Source organism: Lasioglossum baleicum, chromosome 2 (genome assembly GCF_051020765.1).
Source record: "Lasioglossum baleicum chromosome 2, iyLasBale1, whole genome shotgun sequence".
NCBI lineage: Eukaryota > Metazoa > Arthropoda > Insecta > Hymenoptera > Halictidae > Lasioglossum > Lasioglossum baleicum.
The window spans coordinates 12,606,321-12,633,444 of NC_134930.1; the positions used below are offsets into that span (position 1 = coordinate 12,606,321).

Consider the following 27,124-nt stretch of genomic DNA (forward strand, 5'->3'; position numbering starts at 1 on the left):
GGTCCCTACGTCGTGTACGCGCGTGTACATACGTATATGTATATCCATACAGAAAGTGTACTAAATGCGAAACGGGGAATGTTTACGAGGCAAAGAGAGAAAGTCCCTCTCTCTCTCTCTCTTCCTCATGCTGCGTGGTTCTCGGTCCAACGACGGGGAGGAACGAGAGTAATGCAGGGTAGATAACCCTGCATCCTAGTGCTAAGATAACCCGACTTGACCCGCGGGTCCTCCTTGCTGAATAATTACGGGGAAGCCTCCTATCCCTGTCCTCTTCCTCCTAACTATCCGAACCTTTCTGTGTCTCTCTTTCGTCTCTGTTCTTCTAACCGGCATCCTTCTCACCCGTTCCAATCTGCCTCTTCTCTTTCTCACTCTCTCTCTCTCTCTCCTCTCTGTTGCTTTTGGTCCCCTCCGTTCTCTGTCCCTCTCGCCGGTGCATAGAAGCAGCGGGAGACCTGAACCTGGTGGCTCTTAGCGATGGTATCGACCTGCGGAGAGTCTTTGCCTCCCTCCTGGCCCTCCTCTTTCCAAACCTCTTGCCCACCTCTTCGCCACTTGCCTTCTCCCTTTACCTTGCCCCTCATCCTCCGTCCGGCCGTTGCGATGCCATCCTCGCCCTCGTTTACAACCTCACCCGTCCCCCTTGGGCATTCTAACGCCCGCCACAGCAAGGGTTGCTCCGTGACTGCTCCTTAGGGCCGCAGGATCGAAGACGAAAGAGCAGAAGGATCCGGGTGTACGGTTAGCGTTCCTGACGGTTGGTGGGAGCCGAGAGCGAACAGAGAACGAGCCAGCCCGGGCCCAACCAGGTCGGGGCCCGGCTAGGCCCGACCCAAGTCACGAACACGCATGGATGAGGATAGATCGTGTGCCGGGGCTTCGTCTTGCCTACCCGCCTCCAGGGGCGGATAGCTGATTCTCTACCCGCGCTCTCGACCTTTTCTACAAGGATGTAGATTACCGTTCATGCTGCCCTTTCTTGCACGATCTCCCGACGTTTCTTTATCTACCGATTGCCCGGCTGATTCGTCAACCTGCACGCCCTAAACTTCACTGTGCTAGCCGCTAAGCAGACGTTGCACAACGTGTGGTCCAAAAGATACCAGGCTGATCATTTGTCTGCACCCTACCCGTTTGTCGAACTTTGAATCTGTCAGTGTGTTACAGACAATTTAGCAGAGCTGAAGAAAAAGCAGGATTGAGATAACAAAAATTTCACTGTAGTTATCATCAAGTACTCCCTCTGTCCCATAATAATAGTAGCTGTTGATGAATTTAATTTGTCCCATAATAATAGTAGCAGTTGATGAATTTAATTTGTCCCATAATAATAGTAGCAAAAGAAAATAAATATAGAGCGCAACATTTATTATCAAAAAAACTTGATTACATTAAACAATAAATTAATAATATGACTCCTAATTTTTATTTTGAGTGTTCAGATAGTTTCTGGATTATTCAATAATTTCGTTACGATATTTTAAACTTGTAGGTAGGATCCCTTGGCTGCGAAGCTTTGCTTTCCCTATATGCGTGAGCTTAAAATTATTGGAGCCATCGTTCTTCATTGCTTCCAGCATAACTTGGTTTTTTTCATCTTACTTTTACAATGGGTTGATATTCAACTGAAATGAACCAATTGATCACGATCAGCGGATGAAATTAGAAAAATAGATATAATTCGTAATAATTAGGTTAACCTAAAAATTGAAAGATGTGTCAAAACAATTGACAGATGTCATGAAACATCGATTTTGATTGTAGGCTTCGCAATTTTGCGCTACGACATAACTTACAGCTGTATTCGCCATTTAAATTTTTACTTATATTATTATTATGGGATAGAGGGAGTTTATTCGGTATATGTATTATTTGCTGAACCAAGAAGATGAAAAGCTTCTCAAAAGCGATAACAAACTAGAATGACGAATTAACTCGTCATCCTTGGTTAAAAGGACGAACATCCGTCCTTTTACGAGATGACTTACTAAAGTTTATGATTTTTCTAACGTTGACATTTAATTGCAACACTTTATAACACTCGCTCTCCCCGTATTGCACAGCGATGCATATTTTGTAGAATCCCGGTAGATCTTTAATGGTAGACGCAAAACACGAAATCGTGATTACTACGTGCACCAGGTGTTTCATTGTTATTCCAGCAGAATAACACCGTGAACAGATGGCACAGTAACTTTGTATCTTATAAGTAAAAAATCCTGATAACATGGATCATTTACGTGACCACAATGTGTAATATACATATGTAATATGTGTAATATACCTTTGCGTATTTACAGAAACCGTGTTCCACTTAGCATTGAGAGGAGAATTTGAAATTGTAAGAAACATAAATATAGACGAGAATATTGTACCAACTTGATATACTAACATTAGCACGAATGCGTAAAGTCGACATTGAGTTATGCGCACAAAAATAAGTTTCTATTTGCACTAGTAAAGTGTTGAATAAATACTATTAGTGCATACGGACCAGATTATTTGCTTCAAGAATCACTAGTAAAATCTTTTACTTTGATTATTAGTTCCCGAATTAACTCGGAAAATTACACTGTGGATCTTCATGCAGAATAAAAATTTTCTTCATCAATTAGAAGAACTAGAAACCGAATAGAAAGCTTCCCTTTTTTTAACAATTTTAATAATTTTACCAATAATAATGTTTACAAATTATAATGATTAGACTTCGGATTTTGTGCACTTATAACAAAAATGAGCAAGTGCAATTTAAAACAGTGATAATATTAAAAGACTTTGAGGGTATTATTATATTATTTTCACCACATATTAAAATTCTTAATGAAGAATATAAATTTATATTTATATTCTCCGGCGTCTTGCAATTGATTCATAAAGTTTTTATTCTGCATAAACATCCGGAGTCTAATAATGATTATTATTTGAAAAACGACGTGAGAAATACTGGCAGAAGATGTTTTTACCAGAACGGTACACTTCAACTATTTACACGTAATTCCATAGGGTTGTTGGAGCGCAGACAATTTCTCGGGACAGTAGTCGAATCAGCATTACAAATGGCACTGATAATACATCGCGACATGGGTCGTCACGAAAGTTTTACACGACCATTCTTTATCCTTGCAACAGCACCCTCATCGTGCGTTTAGCATTTCATTATGAGCGGGAAAGCTGCTCCGCCGCGTTTATCCCTGCTACGCTGCAGGATGTATACGAACAGCTTGATTCCAAACTAATGTAAGTCAAATTTCACGATTTAACAGTAGACGCACGGGTGTAATCTCGAATTTCGAAACACAGCGTCTCGCGAACCCGGTGTTGTGGATTTTGATTTGCAAAAAATCGATTTTTCTTTTGCATTTTCTTCAAACATGTAAGTGTCGTTAGGGGGTTGGAAAAGAAATGAACACCATAAGTCTTAGGGAAATAATTTGGAAAATAAGTGCGAATCTTTAAATGGGACACATTGTATAACTTATATACGGATCTATAAAAAACATTTTAAAAAATTTTCTTTTCGTAACTTCGACTAGACGCAATTTTTCCAAAATTTTCGTTACACGTCGCCTAGTTAACTGATTCTTCCAGTTTGGCAGAGAAACTGAAATCGTTTGGCCCATTCTATTCTGTGACTAACAGTATATTCCAATAAAAATCGCTGAAAGGAATTAATACATCATTGTACATAATATCTATAGAGTAAAGTGAAATCACTGTTAGTGCTCCGTCGATCTAGCGTTAAAAAGCAGTTGAAATATTAATTCTGTCGAAAATAGACGAGGTCCACGAGAGATAACTTGTTATTCTGATAATACAGCGTCGCACAACGTTTCCATCCGACTAAGCGGATCAAGAAAAACGAACAGATGAATATCAAATCGAAATAGCATGGAATTCCCGCGATTGGTCACCGCCCGACAACCAGATAAACCGTGTTATTCTACTTTCCGATCAGGAGTCAAATCAATTCGATCCCGGCTGCCGGTGTAACAACTACTTCGCCCTGTCGAGCGACCGTTTCGAAACCGGATATCCACTTCCCCGGTATCACTTACAACGTAGCTATACATAAACACAAATACATATAACGGAGAGGGGGAGGGGCGCTGTCACTGTCGCGCCGCGTTATTACTAAACTTCCGAGCTTGAATATTCACGAAGCATTATGTTTTCTCGTACTTAGCAAAAAGAAAAGAAAGAAGACGAGAAGAACCGGGGCCTGGGGGGGGGAGAGAGAGTGGGGAAAAAACGCGAACGAAGAGAAAAGAAAAGTAAAAGCGGAGGCCACGACGAAGGAGCTTCCATGTAATTAAGCACTAATGGAGAACACCGTTGGATCCCGAAAGGAGCTTTACGACGAAGCGTCGAAGTGCAAACATTAAATATGCCACGGACGATTTTTAAGGATGCGTTACCGGGCCGTGGGGTTTACACCGTTAATGGAAGGATAAGAGGAACAGCGGGATGGCAGGTGGCGAGGGGCGGATTTGAAGGATGCGAGAGGACACGAGTATGAAAAGGGTGAAAGGGTCGAGGACCGGAAGTTCACGAGTAGGGTTGATGCGCGTACGGGGGTGGAGACGTGAACCGGTGGAGGTGGGGCACCAGGGAGGAGAGGGAGGCCAAAAGGTGAAGAGCGGTTTAACGCGTTTCCGCGGTAGAGCGGTTTAACGCGCACATACCACGCTCTCCAGTGTGTGCAAGAACGATGGGGTGGGTCTCCGACTCTCTTTCTCTCTTTCTCATACACTCTCTCACTCTGTGTTGATGTACACATATCCACAAGCCCCTACACTACACAACAGAGCCGGTATCGCCCAAGCACTCGCTTCTTAACCGCAATTCTAGCTATTGCAAATTAAATATCGCTTCTTTCAAAGTATTCCCGCCGCTCGCTTGTACTTTAAGCTTTGCTCGATCATGTTCTGTCCGAGGCATACATAGTGAGAAACAAAATTGAAGCAGCTAAACTATTTTTAAAAATCAATATCTGTATACTTATTAAAACAGGGTCCCAGAGATTTCAACAAGCATATAAATGTACATTTATTTCAGCTTGAGAAACGACTAATATTCTTATACTATTACATTTAATTTATCCGTTACAGTATTTTATTCTGGGCTGAATCTTGCACCAATCCAGAATATCAACCCTTAGAAGTCGAGGTCTGACTCAGAGTCACCAATAATAATTGCTGTACCATTATTCACAATATTGTGTACACGATTAAAAATGTTTGTATCTAATCAATTACTACACGCGTAAATATTGTATGAGGTGTTATATCAAATTCATATCCATAAAATTAAAAAAATCATGTTAAAGTAACACCGACTGCAAAGACTTAATACTTTGTCCAGAAACTGGTCATACAAAATATCATCACAATGGTCCTTGCCATAAAGTTCTAGAAGTGCAATCTGTATTAGTTCTGCATGAAACACTGAATATGACACTTTATAGTATGAAAATGAAAGAAGTAAAGTACTTATTATATTAAGGGATGGAGTATCAACCGTAATGTGGTTAAAAAGCGTGGAATATTTTAAAAATATATAAATAGTCAAAGAAAGTAAATGCAATTTAAAGAAGGAGATTCAAAGAATTTAAGAGTTTCATTGTATTACTCTGAGCTTATCAAAATTATAACATGAAAGAAATGTGTTTGGCTCCTGTCCATTGTAATCGATGCGAACAATTTTTGTTTTGCATAAAAATGGTCCGCATAATGACATTCTTTCTATAATGACTTGAATCAGCTGAAACAGGTTCATTGACGTTTTGAAATTATTCTAATCTGTCCACTGTGCTTTAAAGTGCGCTTATCTATTTATATCATAAATGCATAAAAATCCGCAGTCTACTTATTAGGTTTGAATGGCAGTCGACGCGCTAATCTATAAGCATATATTTCCAGGTTGATGACATAATAGTATCGCGATGCCTGGATTGTTCAGGCTGAAGGTAAACAGGGATTGGTTCTTGATCGCCACGGATAAGACCACCGTGAACATTCCCAGCTGGGGTCATCATAACGAGGTCTTGTGTCACGCGCCTGCGGTAAAGAAGAGAAAAAGAAAAATCGAGGCAGCGAAAGAGTCTGAAAAATGACGGGGAACAAAAGGGACGGACAGAGGCATGTTATGGTACTCGTGCCTGTAATGGCACTTTGCGAAACAATGTTGCGAGAACAGGATGATTGGGGTCATTTACGTAAAATGTATAGATACGCTCGCTTACTTTGTAACTTCGATTGGTGTTGTACCTTGCACACACAACCTCTGCGCATGTGTATACGTAAGCGCCTCTAAGTCAAAGAGAAACTAATATCCCTCGGGCGATTGGAAAGAGTAGCACTTATTACATTAAACGTTAACAGAGCCTTTCATTAAAGGAACTTTCAACTTGTCGAAAATGTCCATCAGATTTGTTAACACATCACAGAAAATGTCTTATTATCCGTTATGTATTACTACCATTATCTGCAATTATCGAGGTTTCTTCTGTACTTTTTGCGTCTGTCCACATGCCTTCGTAGAAGGAACTGCTAATTAAATAAATATACCTGGGTAATAGCATTGCAACGTATTACATTGTACTGCAATGGCGTACGAGCCACTCCGCGTCAAATCGTTCAGAATTTGCTATGGAGTTGCCGGTTCTTCTTTCGAAATCGCGGAATTTCTTGGATGTCTTACGAAACGGAGTTTTTAAAAATATTACCTACCTACTGGTTTTATATTCCCTCCCCCCCCCCCAATTATTGAAATTATTATAATTCGTGTATGGCATACGATACAATAAATTACCTTGTCCAAGTATCCATTATTGTATATTCAAAATTACAGACAATCTCAATTTTAGTGTTGCCATTTTTATAAGTCAATTTAATTTTATAAGGTAATTCAATCTTTAATATCTAGTTTAAGTGATCTGCCAGATTTTTGAAAATTCTTCTTCAAATCAGTGAAAATTTCATCTATCAACTCTGTGATTGTTCTAATATCCGAATATCATGTTCCACCGATTGGTCTGGATAATCGAGGTTCTCCTCGATCGCGAATTAACGAAGTCAGTATGATCCAATTAGCTTCTATGAGCGGAATCAATAATGTCAATTAATAAATATCGTTCGTTCGGATAATAATGATTACAAGCAGGTACCAAAAATAACAGTTATTCTATAATTTTCTACGCGATAAAACTCATTAATAAAAAGTTGATTATTATTGAAATTTAAGATAAAGTCGACGACTATTATGAGTGACCGAAATAATCAGAAATAATCACAAATAAAGTGATCGAAATAAATTTCTTTCAACGATAACATTTACCAACAAGAGAACAAATTTTCGGTTACTCCTTATTTGGTTAATCCTTATTTCGGTAAATCCTTATTTGTAACCAATACGATTTTAGTCGATGAAATACTTTGTATGTTATGGTCCCTGATTACAAGCAAAGGATGCGAATATATTAAAGCAATTAATTGCGTAATTTCCAGATGGTTCCTACAGCCCCCGTGCACCAGATTACTGCTGGAACAGCCTGTATAGCGCCGATGAAAAATGAGCGCAAACGAGTAAACGCTCGAGAGACGTACTACAATCTGCAGTATGGAAATCGCGTACAAGTAAAGACCGCGCAGCTAACAACCCGAATGCGACTGGGGTTCGATGCGGCGATAAACGTTATCCAAGGAAAGTATTAATAAAACAACGCGTTAGAATGTTCGAACACGCGAGAACGTCATTGGCCAGGCGCACGAGAGTCATCAATCCCGTGGTAGACAGCCTCGAATGGTTCGTGCCGCGTATTCATGGCGGTTGCGCGGGCGAAACGGCAAGAATCATCGGGGCCCCTGGTGTCTGCGTGGCTGCGAACGGATCCGTTTATGCTCGTGTGTATGTAAACGATAGCCGAAGCGGATTCGGAGCGAGCGTATGCATATCCGTATGGAAAGGAGTTCCCGTATCTCACCGGTCAGAGCCACTTAATTGACACGCGGCGCGTCCCTAACACGCGGCGACCCCCCATCCGGTGACTGGGGGCCCCCCTTGTTCCCCGAGCTCTCGTCAGTCTCTCTTTCACTCTCTGAACCCGTTCCTCTGTGCGCATTCTCTCTCACTCTCTCTCCCCCTCTCTATCTCTCTCTCTCTCTCTCTCTTACTCTTCTTCTTCTTTCAATGTTCCTCTGGCGCTCTGGCGCGCACGCGGAATCACGAATCTCCATCTGTCGTAGCGATACACGCCGGCCGCCAATTTCAAAGTCGGTCCAATCATGGAAATGGAAATACTTCATACGCTCGCATCAGCCCCGCCGCGCCACCGACGACACAGCCGACGCCATAATTAACGGCTCGCTGCCGACAGATATTACTTTTTTGACTGCGCGAGTTTACTGTACTTCTGAGGATTCTTTCAGGTGAAAGCGGAAACTACCGAGAACCCGCGGTGGCGGAAACGACGCCCGGATGCGGCGCGCTACGCAACACACACGATTTTATGCGTTTCTTTTTTCGCCGACGCGCGACGCTAAACACGGGAAACTGGGCTACAGTTGTGGCCGTGTTTCGGAGAAGTATTGTAATATGGCGGGCTGAAAATCATAGCGGTGTAAGTACAAATTCTGCAAATTTTCAAATAATATTGTTTTTCGTAGAACTTCGTTCTTTACTGAAAGATGGCAACAAATCCTTTCGTCACTAAACCGATAGAACGAACCATTTGCGATCATAGTAAGTTCGCATTATGCTCTTTCGTTCCCAACCTCTTTTATCTGACAAGAGCGATATGCTTTTTTAAATCAATAAAGATAGCATGGCCCTCTTTCTGATGACGAAACAGAAAAATGAATAACTGCTTTCGTTAAATACAATATACATTTTTATATGCTCTCTAGATGTTTATTACAGCCTCGAATAAAACAGTTACAAAATGCTTCACTTGTCAGAAATAAATTTGAAGTTGAATTCTAAAAGAAAGTATAGAAATTTGTTTAATAACTAGACTGAGAATGTTATTTCCTTCCTAAATAATTGTAATAGATGAAAAATAATATGTATATTGATATCTTGAAATTTTTTAAATTTTCCTACAATTTTGAATTTCATCTACTCAATGTTGCTATAAATGCATAAAGATCCGTAATCTGTTAATAACTTCTAAAGTTGAATGTAATTTCTAAAATCGACTTATGTGTTATTTTATTTTGTTTGCTGACTTGGGTATTTATTATATGATCGCAAATACTGTTCGCGCAATTACTGTCTGTGATCATAAGCGCGTATCACAATCGAGTTAAAAGTAAGTGTTTTCCCTCAATTAGATTATAACTTTAATACGAAGTAATAATGCAATAATTACCGGAACGGTGCACAGGTGTTAACTGTACGTCAAATTGCATTTATGATTCAGTAACCTGTTGAATGTTACATTCAAACTGTCGAACGGAAACCGTGAGTGCAAGGGAAAATTTGTCTGGCAACACGGATTCAGCTTGGAGTTTAGTTTGTTTTTACATAACTTTACGCACAAAAGTAACATAATTATAGAATGGACAGTTTAAGTCTGTGATACGCAGCAGTTTCACTTTATGATTCAAGGCACTGTAAACCGTAAGGTATTTATCCGAAAAATAGGTCATTTAAATGCGACTCCTCGATTTCTTTTTTTTTAAGAATACTGTCTGTTTGTGGATTCTGGATTTCTTTCTTATCGAAATATTTAGTTCTATAATTTTTTTAATTGAAAATGAGTACACTCAGACGTACTGCTTCGAGTCCTGCGAGTCCTTGCACATGCAATTTTTGGTAGCATTATATGTGGTTGTAAGGAACTACGCGCCGCTTACTCTTGATCATTAATTCTTCACACCGGATATCGGTAAAATTGCATTATTTTTTTGAGCCTTTCGAATTTGTTTTCTTGACTTTCTTTGGTAAATACGTAAATCCTATACTCTAAAGCGTTTTTCCTTACAACCATAGATATCATGTGGATAATAACTGTTCTTCATCTAATTTAAACAACAAATGACTCGTTCGATAAATCATTTGACGTAAAACTGCCTATCTTTACCAGGAGAATATCGAAAAGACAACTTCAGTTTACCGGTTTATATAATACTTAAGCTATTAATTAAAATTTTGAAAATAATATTACGCAATAGACTCATCAATCTCCATGTTTGAGAACTTTCTCAGAAATTTCAGTCAATAATCGAGTTTGCAAACGATTATAAACAAGAAAAAAGATACAGATTTCTCACAAAAATTGAAAGAGCACAGATAATATTTTCACAGAGAAGCAACAAATAATAAAAATCGATTTCCCCAACGTTTCTTCAATGAGAAACTAATAATTGTAAGTAATACTTGTTTATCCTTCACTCAAAATTATATTATGTGGTATCCACACGTCGACTGCTATCATTAAGAATTAATTTCTATAAAGTAATTAGCACTGTAAATCTGAACTTCTCAGTTGTTGTCTTACCAAAAAAACCGCCATAACCAGTGTTCGTGTTCGAAGTCGATTCCCTATCATTTGGGATGTATCTGTCACGTTTGTTTTCGCGAAGTTTCGTAGCAAGTAAAATCGTTCCCGCAGTTTGCCAGTATCCGTGAGAATGTCGTGAAGTCAAGAGCTAACAAGCACCATGGGAAAAGGCGAAAGTCCATCTCGGAACGTGCGTTGCAGTTAGTTTCGTGCGCATACGTAATCAGAATTTGCGTGTAGAATCTCGGCCCTCGTACCGTTCGAAGGGGGGGGGGGCTGCACGGGACGCACTTAAAAGGTGGCAAGCTGAAGCGCGTTCACGTGCTGTCACTTATAAGGCAAATCGTTTCGTCGCGGCACGAAACATACCTTTACCGGCGCGCGGCGCGATTCTTTCAGACGGCCAGCTAACTAATTAATTATTCCTTTCCGGCCGCGCCGGCTCGACGATAATCAGCGAGATAATTCGACGCGGATGGCGCCGCAATTTGACAGGGAAAGAACAATGTTCAGTGCAGCGGAAATAAACAGCTGTCATTCGCTTTGAACTTTTATGCACTCGAAACCGTTTCGATCATAGGATTTGCACATTTCATCCGGTCTAGAATATTTTCGTTACGTATGATCGTTTTATTTTATCCATTCATTATAATTTTTTAAAAATAATTTAATTGTATATATGACACCAGTTTGTGTCTTTCACTGTACCCGGAATTTTAGTAATTTGTAATGCAATTTAATGCAAAGGAAAATTTTATACAGTACTGTATAACATGTATATACCACGTTACTGAAATATTGTTCTTGAATATATCATTCGTTAATTTTAATAAGTGTTTGACGTGTCAAAAAAAAAGGTTAATAACTACACAGCGGATCTTTACGCGAAATAAAATTGTTCTACCTGAATTACAACAAACAGGAGTGACATAGCAATTTATTTTCTCAATTAATATGTTCAATAGGTTGAATATGATATAAAAATATTTTTAAATTCGTTTAATGTTCACGTTTTAAATTACACGTACTCATTTTTGTCATAAAAGCATGAATCCACTGTCCATTAATAACATCTAATCTCCATCATAACTGCGACTAACTATGATTACGCGAATCGATAATAAAAATAGAATATTATTTCGGTTTCAGGGAAGTGTTAACAACACACGCGTATTTAATCGATCCTGTGCGAGATGTTCGTCAGAAATCTGACTCGACGTTGCAGTGCAAGAAGTGAATAGGCACGTTGCTATTTAATTACTATTGTTGCCGGCATGGTTACCGATTCGCCCACTCTGCAACATTCTCAACTCGGGGTAACAAAGAAGAGTTTGGAAAACAAATCGACCGTATGAAATCCGGCCGAGTAATCGTGGAATCGATACCGACTATTTACCTGCGACAACCGTGGAACCATCGTCAGCTCCTTCACCCTCGCGCCGGTTCTCGCTCGTCCACCCTCTCGAAAAAGAGAGGGAGAGAGAGACAGAGAAACAGGAAAAGAGAGGAAGAAAGAGGGATCGATTTACGTCGAAGCGATCCCTTCCTCGTCCAGCGGGATCGGTTCGCAATGACGCGGAAGGCGCGAATTTCACGTGGCAGTTTCACGGTATCGACAGAAAGAGATGGACACTGTCTTCCCCGATCCGTCGATAGAAAACGATGAACGCTGCTGGAAAGGTGAAGAGTTATACGAAGAACCCCCCGGTGGTATACAGGCTTCTTACTTGGCATCGGGTAAAAAGAAGATCACGACAAAGACGGGGAAGAGTAGTGCGGTAATAGTGGTAGTAGTACTAGCAGTAGTAGTAGTAAAAGGATGGGAAAGAAGCAGAACTAGAAGAAGAAGAAGAAGAAGAAGAAGACGAAGAAGAAGAAGACGAAGAAGACGAAGGAAAGGACGCGGAGGACGAGCAGGTAGGTGGGTAGGTAGGTAAGCAAGCGAGCGGTCAAGCAAGAAGAACTTTTAGAGAGGGAGGGTGGGAGGTAAAACGAAGGAGGGGATAGTTTGCTCTGGATTCCAAGCGTGACCCCGTGCTGACCTGGCGAGAACATCTCCGCGCATCTTTCTTTCGCCCTCGCAAACACACGTACACGACTACGTGCGCCAGCCTCGTGAGCACACGTGCACACAGACCAGTGCCTCTTACGTACACGCGTACCGTGCACTTCTTCTCTCTCTGTGTGTCTCTAGCTCTATCTCTATCTCACTTCTCTCTTCTGCCTTCTGCAATTATATACCCCCCATCCTCCCAGTCACCCCCGGCCAGGCGTAGGTACCACAGGCTATCTTATCTCACACGCTGTACGTAAGTACAGCTACGTACGTGGTTGCAAGAAATACATGGACGTGAGTTACTTCGTGCAAATATGTGCTCGTTCTACGCAGTCGTCCGTATTCGTGTGTCCATCCGTGGAGAGTCGGAGTACAGCGAGAGGATGAAGAGAAAGGAGAAAGGGAGAGAGATAGAGGGAGATGGAACGGTCCGCCGCCGCCGCCGACGAGGTCGATATCGCATTGTGGTAGTTACCGCGGGTCTTTAATTGACTGTAATTTCTGCTCCGTGGAAGATACTTTTAATCGAGACGAATATACCGGCCCGCGATAGCGATCCGTAATACCGCGACGTCGCCGTTGCGACGATCGCGTCTCTCTACCGCCGCCGCCGCACAGCGTGACCGATCGCCAATATAGCTGGACGAAAATTATCTTAGCCACCGTCGCAAAAACCACGTCTATTAACTGATTTTAATGACACTTTCGTCAATATAAGTGCGATACATGGAAATATTATTGGGTTGACGAGAAAGTAATTTCGGTATTTGAAGGTGAAATGAAACCCAATTTTGTTATTCAATATGTAGCTGTCGCAGCTTTATAAAAATAGCCAATAACTTTATTAAGCTACCAGAGAGATGGCAAAAGATCGTCGAACGAAATGGAAAATATTTGATCGATTAAAGTACATTGCTTGACGAAATTTTTATTTCACTTTCAAATACCGAAATTACTTTTACCAATATATTATATATTAAATTTAGTCGTAGCGAAACGTACCTATTTGTTTGTCTAGTTTTGTATTACTGCTTCTTATTTATCGAACGAATTCATCAATGCACGTAGTTGCACCTTATGTTTATTATTGATCATATTTAGTACGATCCCAGACATATTAATTAAGAAATGTGTCAAGATACCTGACGCCGAATTTAAATTATTGATTCGTCACACTGTGAGCCGCGCCGGCTCGCCATCGATACGAATCCATAATTCAATTCGACGCTGGTTATAAATGGCCCTTGAACTGGGCTAATAGACGGTCCCCGAATATATCTTGCGACACTGCCAACGAGGTGTTCCAGACGCAAAGTTCGTGTCTCTGACACACGTAACACGCGAGTGGATCTTCGAAAAATGTTTGGCAACACTGAATTCACTGGGAATTTCAAGATTAATGTCTCCCCGTCAAAATGAACCCTGGAAAGTTGTGGTATGATGTTTTCTTGTCGTTTTATTCAAGTTTGAATGAAAACCGTGAGAATAGTAGGGTTTTAACAGATATTAAGTATTTAGTCGGGATAAATGTGCAGCAAGTGCCGTCAAAAACGTCTTTACAATCTGAATTAATTGTAAAATAAAGAATGATTTTGGCGTTGATGGTAACGTGAAGGGTTCTAACGCGTTTATTATAAATTACTGGACATCTCCGCGCAACAGGAATATTGTAATCGGTATCGTTTAATTTATGACTCGCCCAATATATCGATCCACGCCCTGAGCAATCATTCACGATCTGTACACCCATCGTAAAAAAGGGTACGGTACTCAATCTTCAGGGCTCCGATATCACGGCTTATGGTGGGCAGTAAGTCTTTAATTGACTATAATCTGCATGCGGAGAAGATGCCCCGAGATTGTAAACAGCCGACCCAACTCGGTGAACTTCGAGAAAAGCATACTGGAAGTCTGAGGTCGGCAACCCCCACGTACCGCTCAGAAATCGTAACTGGCAGCAGACGAGGATAACCTTAACCCTGAATATCGCTCGTTCGCCTCCCAGCGGTTACTTCCGTCGGTATGCGCGGTGTAATTGACCACCTTCAACGTCAAATTTAAAGGGTTAAGTACTTCACTGTGGAAACGTAGTGATATCGGATCTCGACGATACCCTTTCATTTCGCCCATTTAAGGAGAGGATCCGATCTAGATCTTGAGAAAAATCGAACTTTTTTTACATTTTTCACTTTTTTTATATACAAAGAATATCTCTTATTTTATGAAGACACATTCAAATTGTCTATTGAAGCTTGAAACTGTAAATTTAGATACACACATTTTGTTTTTATATACTGGAATTTTGCATTTATAACAATTATATGGTATAATAATTCAATAATATGATATCAAACATATTAATATAAAATTTACAATCAATTATTGTAAAACATCTCACAATTTACTAGCGTATTTTAACTTTTAACTTTTAACACAATTAATTTCTTCCGCAGGGACTGTGGAAAGGCCATTTTTAATAAGTCATTTTTATGTCCTCTTGAGACAACAAACATGTTTACCATACAGTGGAGTGTAGTATAGTATAAAATACATACATATGTCATTTTTAGATTGTGTATTTGTACGCATTTATGAAGAATTGGCTGGGTGAAATATAAAACAGTAAAAGATTTTAAAAATCTAATAATATCGCTATGTTGTTTTAAAATGTAAAAAAAACTATTAAAGGTTGAATTTTTATTTAACTCCTGTTTGCATTGATACAGAACAGTTTTATTTTGCATAAAGATCTGGGTTAAACTGTAACTTGTGTAACCAGAAATTTTTGTAACCAAAAATCGATGGTTCACCAACCAACTTATTAATTATCTACATTACCGCGTGCTTGTGCTGCCACCTAGCGGCTGCGTTCGATAAGCGGCGCACGACACTCACTACATTCCAACATGGCGGCACCCTTATTGTCAAAAACACTGTAAATCGCTCAACTTTAAACCCTCGTAGCTTTTGAACCATTAATGTCCCAGGATGAAAACTTGGATTTTTGGTATTTTCTCGCCCAAATTTCTGGTTACTGAAGTTGCAGTGCAGCCAAGATCTGCAGTCTATTCATTTTTATATCCAAATATATTGGATAATTGCAAAAGTTCATACCTGATTTCCAGAAAGCTCAGAACCATCACCGAAAAAAAACTTAAAGAAAAAATTATTAAAAAGTCAAGTTGTTTTCGGTAGATAAAGTCAACGTCAATCGGCATCCACGATTCAGTGTACAAACTATAAAATACTCGTGCACAATAGAGCAGTTGCTTTCGAAATGAGAAAGAAGTTTATTTGAGAAAGTAACCATCAAATAGTAGAGTTTGAGGACGGCGCAATAATTCAACCGCGAGCGATCATTTGTCAACGTTTTCCACGTCCCGATGCCGAGGTATTTAGGGGTTATAAGTCAACGGCAACAATGTTTTCCGATGCGCTGTTAGAAAGTCGACAAAAGCCGGGGACAATAATCTATCGATCAGACAGGAAACCGTGACAGGATAGCCCGCCATTTGTTAGAGGGGCGGAGAGGGTTGGGGGGAAGGTGCTGAGGAGTTGAGAAAAACAGAGGCGCGACGGGTATCCGGGGACTCCTTAAAGAGGGTCTATTAATGTCGGCTGCATTTTTCTTACCGCCTAATCACAGGGTGTTCTCTATGTCTGGCTGGCCTCCTTCTGCCGAGTTTTTCACTGAGCTTCCGCTACTTCGAGGAGAGTCGAACAATTTCCGGACGCGACGGATCCTCCTTCGACTACTTTTTTTGTTGGTCGTAACCCAACGGCCGAGGCGCCGCGACGCTTTTTATCGGACGGGTACAAGCTACCGATTTAAACATGATCATGCTCGTCAAATGACCTCCGCCGCGGCACCGTTAGCCGGACCTTCTTGTAGAAAATTGTTTAGAAGTACCGAAGACCCTGTGCACTATCCGAACCGCTACACGTTATGCACTATACCAATTACTCTAATTCTAAAAAAAATCAAGTCTTCCAGTACTAAAAACAAGGATCGTATTCTTGAAAGCAGGGCTTCGGAGTCGGTAGAAAAAATTCTTAACTCCAACTCCGACTCCAACTCCTCCGTTTTTTTACCTCCGACGCCGACGCCGACGCCGACGCCGACGCCGACGCCGACTCCGACTCCGACTCCGACTTTCCAAATTGAAAAAATATGTACTAAAAATAATTAAGAGTTGTGATAAAACTGAATAAATAGTTGAAATATTGTAATAAATTCTAAGAATATGGAACAGATAACTCTGACAAAACACAACACGACTGTTACTTTCTCACTTTCAGGCAATAATTATAAAATACTACTACCATAACTTTAACTGTTTCTCCTCTACATAGTGCCGAGGTATATGTATACATATACAATACGTCTATACTGTAGATCGAATATTAGCAATTTATTTATGTATACATAAATTTATTAATGATTTATAAACAAAAGAGTTGGAGTTGGAGTCGGAGTCGATATATTTTTTTTCGACTCTGACTCCGACCCCGGGAGTCGATGTATAGCTTTTTCTTACTCCGGCTCCGACTCCACGACTCCGACCCCGACTCCGAAGCCCTGCTTAAAAGTATCCAACTAGAAGATTATGGCACGCTTAAAAATAGTTTTTTTAGCCAGTTTCAATTGAAAACTTTTAAACCTCGAGAGTGTGCCAATACATTGTGGAGCCAGAGTGGCGTCGACAAGTAGAAAAATAAAATGTTTTTGCAAGCGAGATTCTAATTCGATGCGCAAGGGTACGCTGTAACATTGTGCACTGGTTCCCTGAAAATAGTTATCTCCTGTTGACAAAGCAACTGATTACTCCTCGTAGCAACAGCGGAATTATACCCGTGACGTGTACAATGGAACAAGACCATGTCTAGTTAGGGGAAGGTTTTCGCAGTGAATTTATACGATCTGCGCTTCAGACCTCAGTTTTCTGGCAGGCCGAAAAGCCCGCGGAGTTACGGGGGGATTCTCCGGGCGAGGGATGTGCACGATTGGATCCAGGTGCGGACGTCTAGCCAAAGTCTGGACATTTCCAGGCTGGTATAGGTGCAGCCGGGCAGGAGGGGTGGGGACGGGATGAGGAGAGTTAACGAGCCAGCCGCCATAAAGTCTAATGCATTTGTCGTCGTTGAGGATGCACGGGGGCTCGGGCAATGTTGGTCCGCGACTACGACGCCCGTAGCAAGGCCGTAGAATTTACGCAGTGCTCGTAAAACTCGGGGACGGATTGACACGTCGACGGTAGTAAACGTTGCCGCTTGCTACCCGCCAACAATGCAAAGTGCTGCATTACCGACTGCATCGCCCGGCACGGCGACGTCGACGTAACCCCGATGTCAGTGGTTTGCGCTCGTCGACAAATCCACGTGTCCTTCCCATTCCACGACACGGACATCCAGCTCGCCCTTCGTCCTCCTTCGCGGCTCGTTGCATCTTGTCTACGTTATCACGACAGCCTCCCGTTCTCCTACATTTTATTCACCGTTTTATCCCATATAATACACTGCCCGCCTCCCGATTCAATCCCATCCCCCGCCCCACCTCCTCCTCCTCCTCCTCCTCCCTCGCAGCGAATTTGCATTTTATATCGCTCGTTACGCCGAAACAAATTGCTCCCCGATTAATCGTCCGTGAGACACGCGTTTAACCCTTTTCACTCGCACCACCGCTCTGAGACGTCGTTAACCCTCCAACGCACGCGCCAAAAGTATCCATTGTTTCATTATACTGTTTCTATATTGCATAAAACTACTTTGAAATAATATGAATAATTTCTCTCTTATAACAATGTTGACATTGACTTGGAGATAAGTAATTGTTAATAGAACGTAGAATTTCATTTTATATAAAATGAGTGTGTCACCAATATGACAGCAATGTAACAGCCAATGATTTAAGAAATTACAGTAAATTGTCTTTATTATCCTTATTCTGTATCTAATGTAATAGTTCTAGACCAGTTAAGAAATTAACATTTGAAACTATTTGTGACAGAAGTAAAATCATGAATAGAATGTAATCACTTAGTGATTGGAAGTGGTAATTAAGCAGAGGTCGTTCGTGAGAAATATGTGTCTTATTATGGAGATATTATTAGAGAAGAAAAAATCTCTCTCTCTCTCTCTGTTTAAGATAGTTGGATTGCAGGAAATCTTATTCAATTAATTAAGACCGTCTCTGCGCATTGTAGATTCATGAACCGTGAGCCCCGTGACCATCAGACAAATTAATAGCACAATGCAAGATTGCAATTCAAACGAACGAATTCTATGCCTATGTGAAACGCGCGCGCCATCGCGTACATTCAATCTTGTTTCCGTCCGTCAATTCACAGAATTTCCAGTAACATTTTCTGGACCCTTCGATACTATGACGGAAATTGAACTGCTCCTATGAACATAGCAATCGATAGCATTTTCAGCGGGCTTATCGAAATATAAAACGTTTCTTCTTCAATTGTCAACAATTATACAATTGAAGGGAACTCTGTCTCTCGCCGTCGTAACCTTAGCAGTATGAACTGACGGTTAGCAAATGAATTATATTTTAAGATTGAAGAATATCATTTTCAAATTATATAAAGTAATCGTGGAACTTTTGTAAAACTGGCTGACATGTACACTTCAAACAAAATGAACCAATTTAGTAACTATTTCATTACAGTAACCTATTTATGATACCAGATTTTGCAATTAGTAAAATCGCAAAATATCTTTCTTGTGTAATTATTTAGCATTTGTTTATTCATTCATAAACATCGTACAATGAAGTGGTACAATAAAGTAGGACAATGATTTTTCTTACGTTTTCGATCTAACAATGTAGCCATATAAAAAGGTTACAGAAAAATTTATTTGTCTAATCAATATTTAAAAAATTCATCTTTTTTTGATTATCAATATTCATGTAACTTTGTGTACGTAATCTATATACCAAAATAAATAATTTCTTTGTTTTTGTCATTTAACAATAATTATTAAATATGTGAATTTTTAAATATTGATCAAACAGACAATTTTTCTGAAATCTGTTTATATGACTACATTGTCCTAGACCCTCAAAAAAGGGTTTCCACCCCCTGAACATGAATGTCAGTAGCTAAAAAAAATACATGCCAAATATTTTTCAACAAAATATATCCTGTATAAATTTCATTAAAATCGACGTGTTACACTTGGGTAATGTCCCTCGTCGGTCAACACTAAAGCTACCGAGCACTAAAAGCGATTAACATGTTTTAGTATGCAAAAATGACGAGGACTTTCTGCAATTTTTACAATAATATGTGCTTGGACACAGAATTATATCGACTCAATTTCCACGTAAGCAACTTCATAATTTCAATAATTATAAAATTAAAAATATAAAACCGGTCATTTGACCAACAGTGGTAGGTTTAGTGTTAAAGTATCCGTCGATGCACATTCTAAGATTTTCACTGCGAGTGACTGTACCACCTTCTGCATTATTGAGAAAGACGCGACGCTTGAAGTGTGAATGCTCGGTACGCGGTGGCGTTTAAAAAGTCCGCATAAAAATCAGTTTGCGCAATTACACCGTATCAATCCGGGGAGACGATTCGTCCGATCTGGCAACGCGGCAGAATGCCTTAACCAGGTATTTCGTAGTCCGTTGTCAACGAAATGGCACGTCGTTCCGACGGTCGTCGACGTCGCGCAGATTGCGTGTGCGTGTCACAATATCAGACAAAACGTAGAATACGTCTGTTCGCGTGTGAACGTGAATACGCGGGTCTCGCGTGCGTGCATAAATTCGTTCGGTAGTGTGCGTGGGGCCGCGTGTGTGGCTGATTCTTACGTGGCCGGTGTGCGTGCCTCTATACGTATCTACACCTGCACGTGTACGCGTACGCGTGTATCGAAGTCGGAGTTAGGGGCAACGGAAAAGGTAGTAGGGGGACAATAACAGAGCCGCGTTTTCGGGCAACGACCCGTCGCCATCCCTTCAACCTCCAACCCCCTCCCCCCATTCCGTGTTCCAAACCAACCGGCAATCCACCCCTTGGCCCCTTCCTTCATCTCTTTCCCTTCTTCGGTTCTTCCTACTCACACTTCACTTGTCGAGGCATTACGCCCGTTTCACCGGAAGACCATGGCGCACACACACACACATACCCACGTAAACGAACAAATTCTTGCCACGAAAGGAGCCGGACTAGATAGAATCGGCAGATGGGATCGGCTATTTATTAGACTTCGAACCTTGCGCATTTTTTCCAACCCTGAGAATAGAACAACTCCTTCTCTGTCTATTTGATGAACAACAATGGGCAAAAAAGATTTCAAGAAACATTTGAATGACAAATACATTATCAATTTGTAATTTAGGTTTTACTCTGTCTTTTTGTACTCGATTGTTATGTCACTACGAAACTGCGGATCTTTATGCAAAATAAACATTGTCTGCATTTATTTTTGCCTTATTAATTCGAGTAAGTAGCAAATCAAGGGTTAAAAGGGTCTTTTGGTCTACAACGTCGTTTTGTAGTCCATATATCTTTTTAACGTTGCTTTAACAGTACAAGAATTGGTAATTATTGTAAAGAAATTGTTTATGTATGACTACTGTTTCGTATCAAAGTTTTTAAAGTTAAAATATTGTACTTAAAAATTGCGAAAAAGGTGCACAAGATAAAATTTCATTCTACTCGAATTTTCAAAAAACCCTTAGCGCTTAATCATTCACAGTTTGATCAATGATTCATATCTGTCTGTAACGATAGTCAGCTTATATTTTTTAACGTTGTTTAAACAGCACAGAAATTGGAAATTATTGTAAAGAACTCAGACAACTGTTTCGTATGAACGTTCTTAAAGTTTAAATATTCTACTTAACAATGGTAAAAAAGGTACACGAGATAAAATTTCATTGTACCCGAATTTTCGAGAAACCCTTTTTGCTTAATCATCCACAGTTTGATCTACGATTAATATTAGACTGCAACGATAGTCGGCGTAATGAGAATTAATTCTAATCAGTCATGAATTTTTAAAATCTTTAAAACGGCTCGCGCGAGATTAGGAGAATGAGTCTGTCATTATTTTAATTACGAATTCCATTAAATCTTTCTTTACAGCCGGCTTCCTGTCGTGAACGTAACTACATAATTGTTCCAAGTTTTTAATTCGGTTCTTTCGCACTACTTCCGTGTTGCTAAATGAATCGGTAATCATGCGCGAGTGCTAGAAAATCGGCAGTTGCATACGATGATTTATTAAAGCGCGGCCCTCTCCGATGAACATCAAAGCAGCAACGCCGAAACCATTATTTCGCGCATGCCGCTTTTAAAAATATAGTGTGAAAAGGATTTGCATGCGCCTCGTGTAAAATCTGATAATACCGCTCTCCGCGCGCCAATAAAAGATTTGGAGATATCAGGCGAAAGAATTCCACGAAGGTCTAAGCACTCCGGAAAGTATGCCCTTGCGAGCCTGCAAGTACGAAAACTGATGAAAAAGGATAACGATATCAGCGTCGTAAAGATGAGGAACGTTGCAAGTAACAGATGTTAAACGTATACTTCAAACATCGCCCCCTCCCCTCCACACAACCCCCGGGCGAAAGTAGCAAATTAAAGTTCACCATTACGAAAATAATAAGCATATACACACCCGTTCCTTAATGATTTCACGAATAGATAGAGAAACCATTCGTGTTTTTTTTCGGGAGAAAATAATGTGAAAAGACGAAATCGCTTCGTGACACTTTCATCGTCAATTGTAAATATTTCTGAATTGACTGCGCGGATTTTTTACAAATGCACAATTATACAAACATTATTAAAATTATTGAAAGAGGAAATACTTATATTCTCGCTTCTAAGAAACTTCTGTTTCTTAAGATTGACTTGGGCAATTTTTGTGTTGCACCAAAGTCGGCGTTCTATTTATGATGTACAGCTGAGAATTTCTTAAAAACTTGTTTCACAGCAATGGCAATTTTGACCATGAACGAACAAATGGAAAGTAATCTGATTAATTTTTTAGACGATTTTCAAGTTCCCCATTTAGACATTGAGAATCATACTAATAAGTGGACTGTATGGAGGGTAGAATTCATTTTTCTTCCCTTAATGCTTTAACAAACTGAGAACAGCGTAACAATATTTTCTATCCTTTCGATGTCCACACTGTTCTGTATTTTGCTTACCCATTTTTGCCATGATTGTATAAAATCCGCAATCAACTTTTGATAGGAACGACAAATCGGTAGTAGAACGTTTAGTGAAACCACGACGAAGCAAGAACAAGGGTTGCGACGATTGCCGAACTATAAAAGTATCGTTTCGTGAAAAAGACTCGAACGGGGCGAATATTCCATGCTAAGCAGAAATTTGGCAGCAGCGGACGGCGCTGAAAGCTCACGAATTTCGTTTGCATTAACGAGCGAAGGATAAAGTCACTAAAGGCCCATCGATCGGTGCCCTACAGTACCAAAATGATTCGAGTATGGCACACGACCCGTTGACCCAGTTGCAGCGCAGCGGCGCGTTTCGATGACCGCATAGCTAATCGACACGTGAAATTACGTCAACGGGTGGAACGGTGCGGCGCGACGGCGGGCTGGCGAGTTGTTCGATCCGTCTAGTCCCGACGAAACGAAGTATTGTATCGACGACAACGACGTCGACGTTAGGGCGCAGGATTCCGTGGGTGGGAATTCGTTGTCCGAGCCGTCCAGTCGTGGCAAACGTAAAAAACGAGCAGGACGACAAGGAACGACGCTGACATCGAAGACAACGACGACGTCTATGACATCGGAAGACAACGGCGATGGCGGCGGGTACGGCGACGACGACCAGGAGAATTTCTGAGGGGCCAATTATCTCTTTTCCCGGGGCAAAGTTTTACGCTCGATCCCGAATATTATCGTCCCTCCAGCCCGTTGTCTGACGAGGCCGGTGTGAACGAACTCTACTTCGGGGTTTGCCCAACCCCTGCCCAACCCCCGTTTCACCCCCCTCCCCTCTCCCCGTTCCCCAGTCCTTCAAACCGTCGTACTATCCCCCCGGCTCCTGGTAGTAAAGTTGGCCAGCCAGACGGATATTCGGCGACGTGCGTGCACGGTGTCCCCAAGGAGGGGTTGATGGGACGACAGCCGGAAGGGGTGGAACGACCGGCGAGGAGGGTGGGTTTGCGTTTGTCAACAGAATTCGACCTCCTGCTACGACCCCCTCCCCCTACCCAACAAAGGCTGGACACTCTGGATTAATTATTGTAATTATATCATCTCTCTTTTGCGAATGGCATGCACAGCTTTCGGCTATGCAAAGCGGTAATTGACTAGACGGATATTTCGGACAGTGGGAAAGCGGTATCGACGAATCCGCGGAATAAATTCGGTTTACTTAACCCCTTGCCTTAACCCTCGGACGACGGATCATCTTTATATGACTATACGCTTGACGATCTTTCACAGGTATATTTATTACTAGACTGCGGATCTTTATGCAACATAAAAATCGCCTGCATCGATTGCAAGAGATAGAACCCAGTTGGATGTTAATTCTTTCCTTAATGATTTTAAGAGAGGAGAAATCATATATTCACATCTTGAATTTCAAAAATTTTACAACAATTTTGAATTTCATCTTCTCAATTTTCCTATAAATGCATACAGATCCTCACAGTCTATTTATCACTCTCTTGTAACATACGGTGAGGGACGAAAGTATTCGTACACCCTTTAATACAGACCTGATTTTTTATAATCAATTAGAAGCATTGGTTTACGAAATGATACGCAAGAAAGATTTTCCAAAAATTATAATTTACAAAGATACCTGTAAAAATGGAAAAGGCATTTTTTAAAACTTTTTATTTGGGCCCTTAATGAAAATTTAAAATATATATGCCGAAAATTTCATCAAAATCGGTTGACGCGGGAAAAACAACACGAAACTGATCAAAAGTCGTGTAACACTACGAGTTTACCATTTTTAACCGCTTGTAGCTGTGTGTGTATATTAATCAATTTCGATGAAATTTTCAGCATGTGTACAACTAACATAGATCTACAAAACACATTTAAAATTTTATTAAGAGCCCAAATAAAAAAGTTTTAAAAAATGCCTTTTTTATTTTTGCGTGTAACCTTTGAAAATCTTTTTTTTCATATCATTTCGTAAATCAATGCTTCTAATTGATTATAGAAAAATCAGGTCGCGTTTGGTACAATTATAAAACAGTTATTCTGTTTTAAAGGGTGTACGAATACTTTCGTCCCTCACTGTATATTTGTTTGTATTTCTTGTGGACTCGTTAGTCCTTCTCCGTTGTTCGTAATTAGACAAAAATAAGTAGGTGTAATTCGAAACAGTACAAACATTAGAAGAATTTAAAAATACTGTTATATTATTTTCAACTGATTAAACATTATTAAGAAAAATAAATAAGATTGTTGCAATTCAGGTAGAACATTTTGATTTTGCATAAAGATCCGTTGTTTGTTCATAATGTAACAAATGTAAGAAATTCTAATCACAGTAAAGAAAACAATACAAGGGCTCAAAAATATGTTTCCCGTACTGTGGCTCTAATAATTAGTTCATCCACTCTAGGATAACACTTTTCTCGCTTGTCAAGTGCAGGACTTGGTCTAAAAGTTTCGTTTCGACGCAGAGACGTATTATTGTAAAACCTTCTATGTTTTGTAGTAAAGTATAAATACGAGTAAAGAAGATAGGGTGGGAAAGATTGGGTGGCAGGGGGTAGTATCGCAGCAATAACACAAATAAAACACCGACTTATACTATCCTCAATTCCTGACACCGCCTCGGACTTATGTTCGAGAACTGAATTCTGGACACGCTCGAGCGGCCATAGTGGACGAACGATAAAAAGCGAAAAACGTGGCGGCGTTTTATTCCTCGGCCGACGTTCCGTGTGTACGTGTGTGAGCGCGGGTTTACGCGAACATGTGCGCCTGTGTGTGTGTGTGTGTTGTCCGTTCACAGAGCTTCGCGAAAGCTCCAAGAAAATTCCGTTTACGGACAACGTGCTGTGTGAACAAAGTTGAGAGAGCTTGCTTGGCAGACGCGTATCCGTGGTGCGTGCGCGAAACCCTCGAGAGTGGACTACCACCTACAACCCCCTTAAAAGAACAGAGGAACGGGAATAACGCGGTGAAACACGGGATGGACTGAGATTTAGACCGGTATAAAACCCGAGTATAAAAGTCGATGCGAAAGAAGAATATAAACAAATGTACTATCTGCATGAAATTGAAAAGTTTTCACGAGTTAGTAACTTCCCCGTAACACCTGGAATGTAACCTTCGGAACGGGGCGCGAGCATTCATTCAATTCTCCCGTGTTTTGCTCTATCCTACGCCGGGATTCTGAAAACGAGTGTTCCTCGCGTAACACAATTCAGTATCACCGAAACAAATTCTAGTTTTTAATGCATTTGAACGCGCTCATTCTTTTCTGGAAATTATCAAAATTAACCCTTCAGCGGTACAGTGCTTACTCAGATTACAAAGTATTATGTGAGCACCTTTTTATAATTCAGTATAAAGTTTCTCTAAACTTACCGAACCGTAAAAGTAACTGGTACATGTTCCCTTATGAAAATGACAAGATCGATTTTATTTATTGTTAGACTTCGTGCGGCTCCTATTGTAACACGTGCTCTATAAAGATATCTATACAATCATTTATTGTGAAATCATTTTTATTATTTTAATAATTGTAAAACTGCTCCAAGAAAATGATTTTTTACTGTATTTTTTTAAAGTATAGAACCATCAAGATATTTCACTGAAGATGTCTCATTGAAATAAGAAAGTGACGACGGTTGTAGGAGAACCATGCTTCGCGGAGTATAATTTTTCTTGGAACTATGTTTTTTAGATTGACGCGCAGGATAACTCGATAACTAATTGACAAATTGTGTTCAACCAACGCTTAGATACACGTAGGCATACACAGGATGTGTAAGACATTCAAAGTACGAAAAATTGTTCATACAAAGGGACCAAGAGACTTTTGGCAATAATGTAGAAGATTTGCGTTTTTTACGTTATACGTATATACAAGATGTTTCAAAAATGTCGGAGAACCTTAAAAGGGTTCCTTAGATCATTTGAAGTAACTTTTTTCTTAGCGAAAATCGCCGCATAGGCTTCGTTAAGGGGTTATTAACGAAAAACTCGGACCAGCGACGCGTTGCGATCGGCCGAGCCAGAGTCTGTCCGCTGTAGCCGCGCTCTGATTGGTCCGTGTTTTTCGTTAATGACTCCTTAACAAAGCCGCACACAACATTTTCGCAAGGAAAAAGTTACTTCGAGTAACTTAAGGAACCACCCCTTTCAATGTTCTTCGACATTTTTGGGACACCCTATATGTGGCTCTAAATTAGTGAGAATCCCACTTGTGCCCACGATTTACTTTTACAAACAAAGACTAAAGATTAAAGAATTATGATATATAAAGATTAAATACTAAAGAAAGAGAGACTAAAATCTAATCCGGAGTGGTTAAAGAATTTTCTTTTTGATTCGGTACTCCCGTTATAACACATTGCCGTAG

General features: G+C 40.3%; 1 long non-coding RNA gene across 1 annotated transcript in view; it reads left to right on the forward strand.

Moving 5' to 3' along the window:
* The first annotated feature begins 7,448 nt into the window (after positions 1–7,448).
* Positions 7,449–27,124, forward strand: part of LOC143217798 (uncharacterized) — a 46,821-nt gene continuing 27,145 nt past the window's right edge. Inside the window, exons 1-2 of the long non-coding RNA XR_013010901.1 lie at positions 7,449–8,620; positions 11,654–12,421. This is a non-coding gene — a long non-coding RNA (uncharacterized LOC143217798). The remainder of the gene's footprint in view (positions 8,621–11,653; positions 12,422–27,124) is intronic.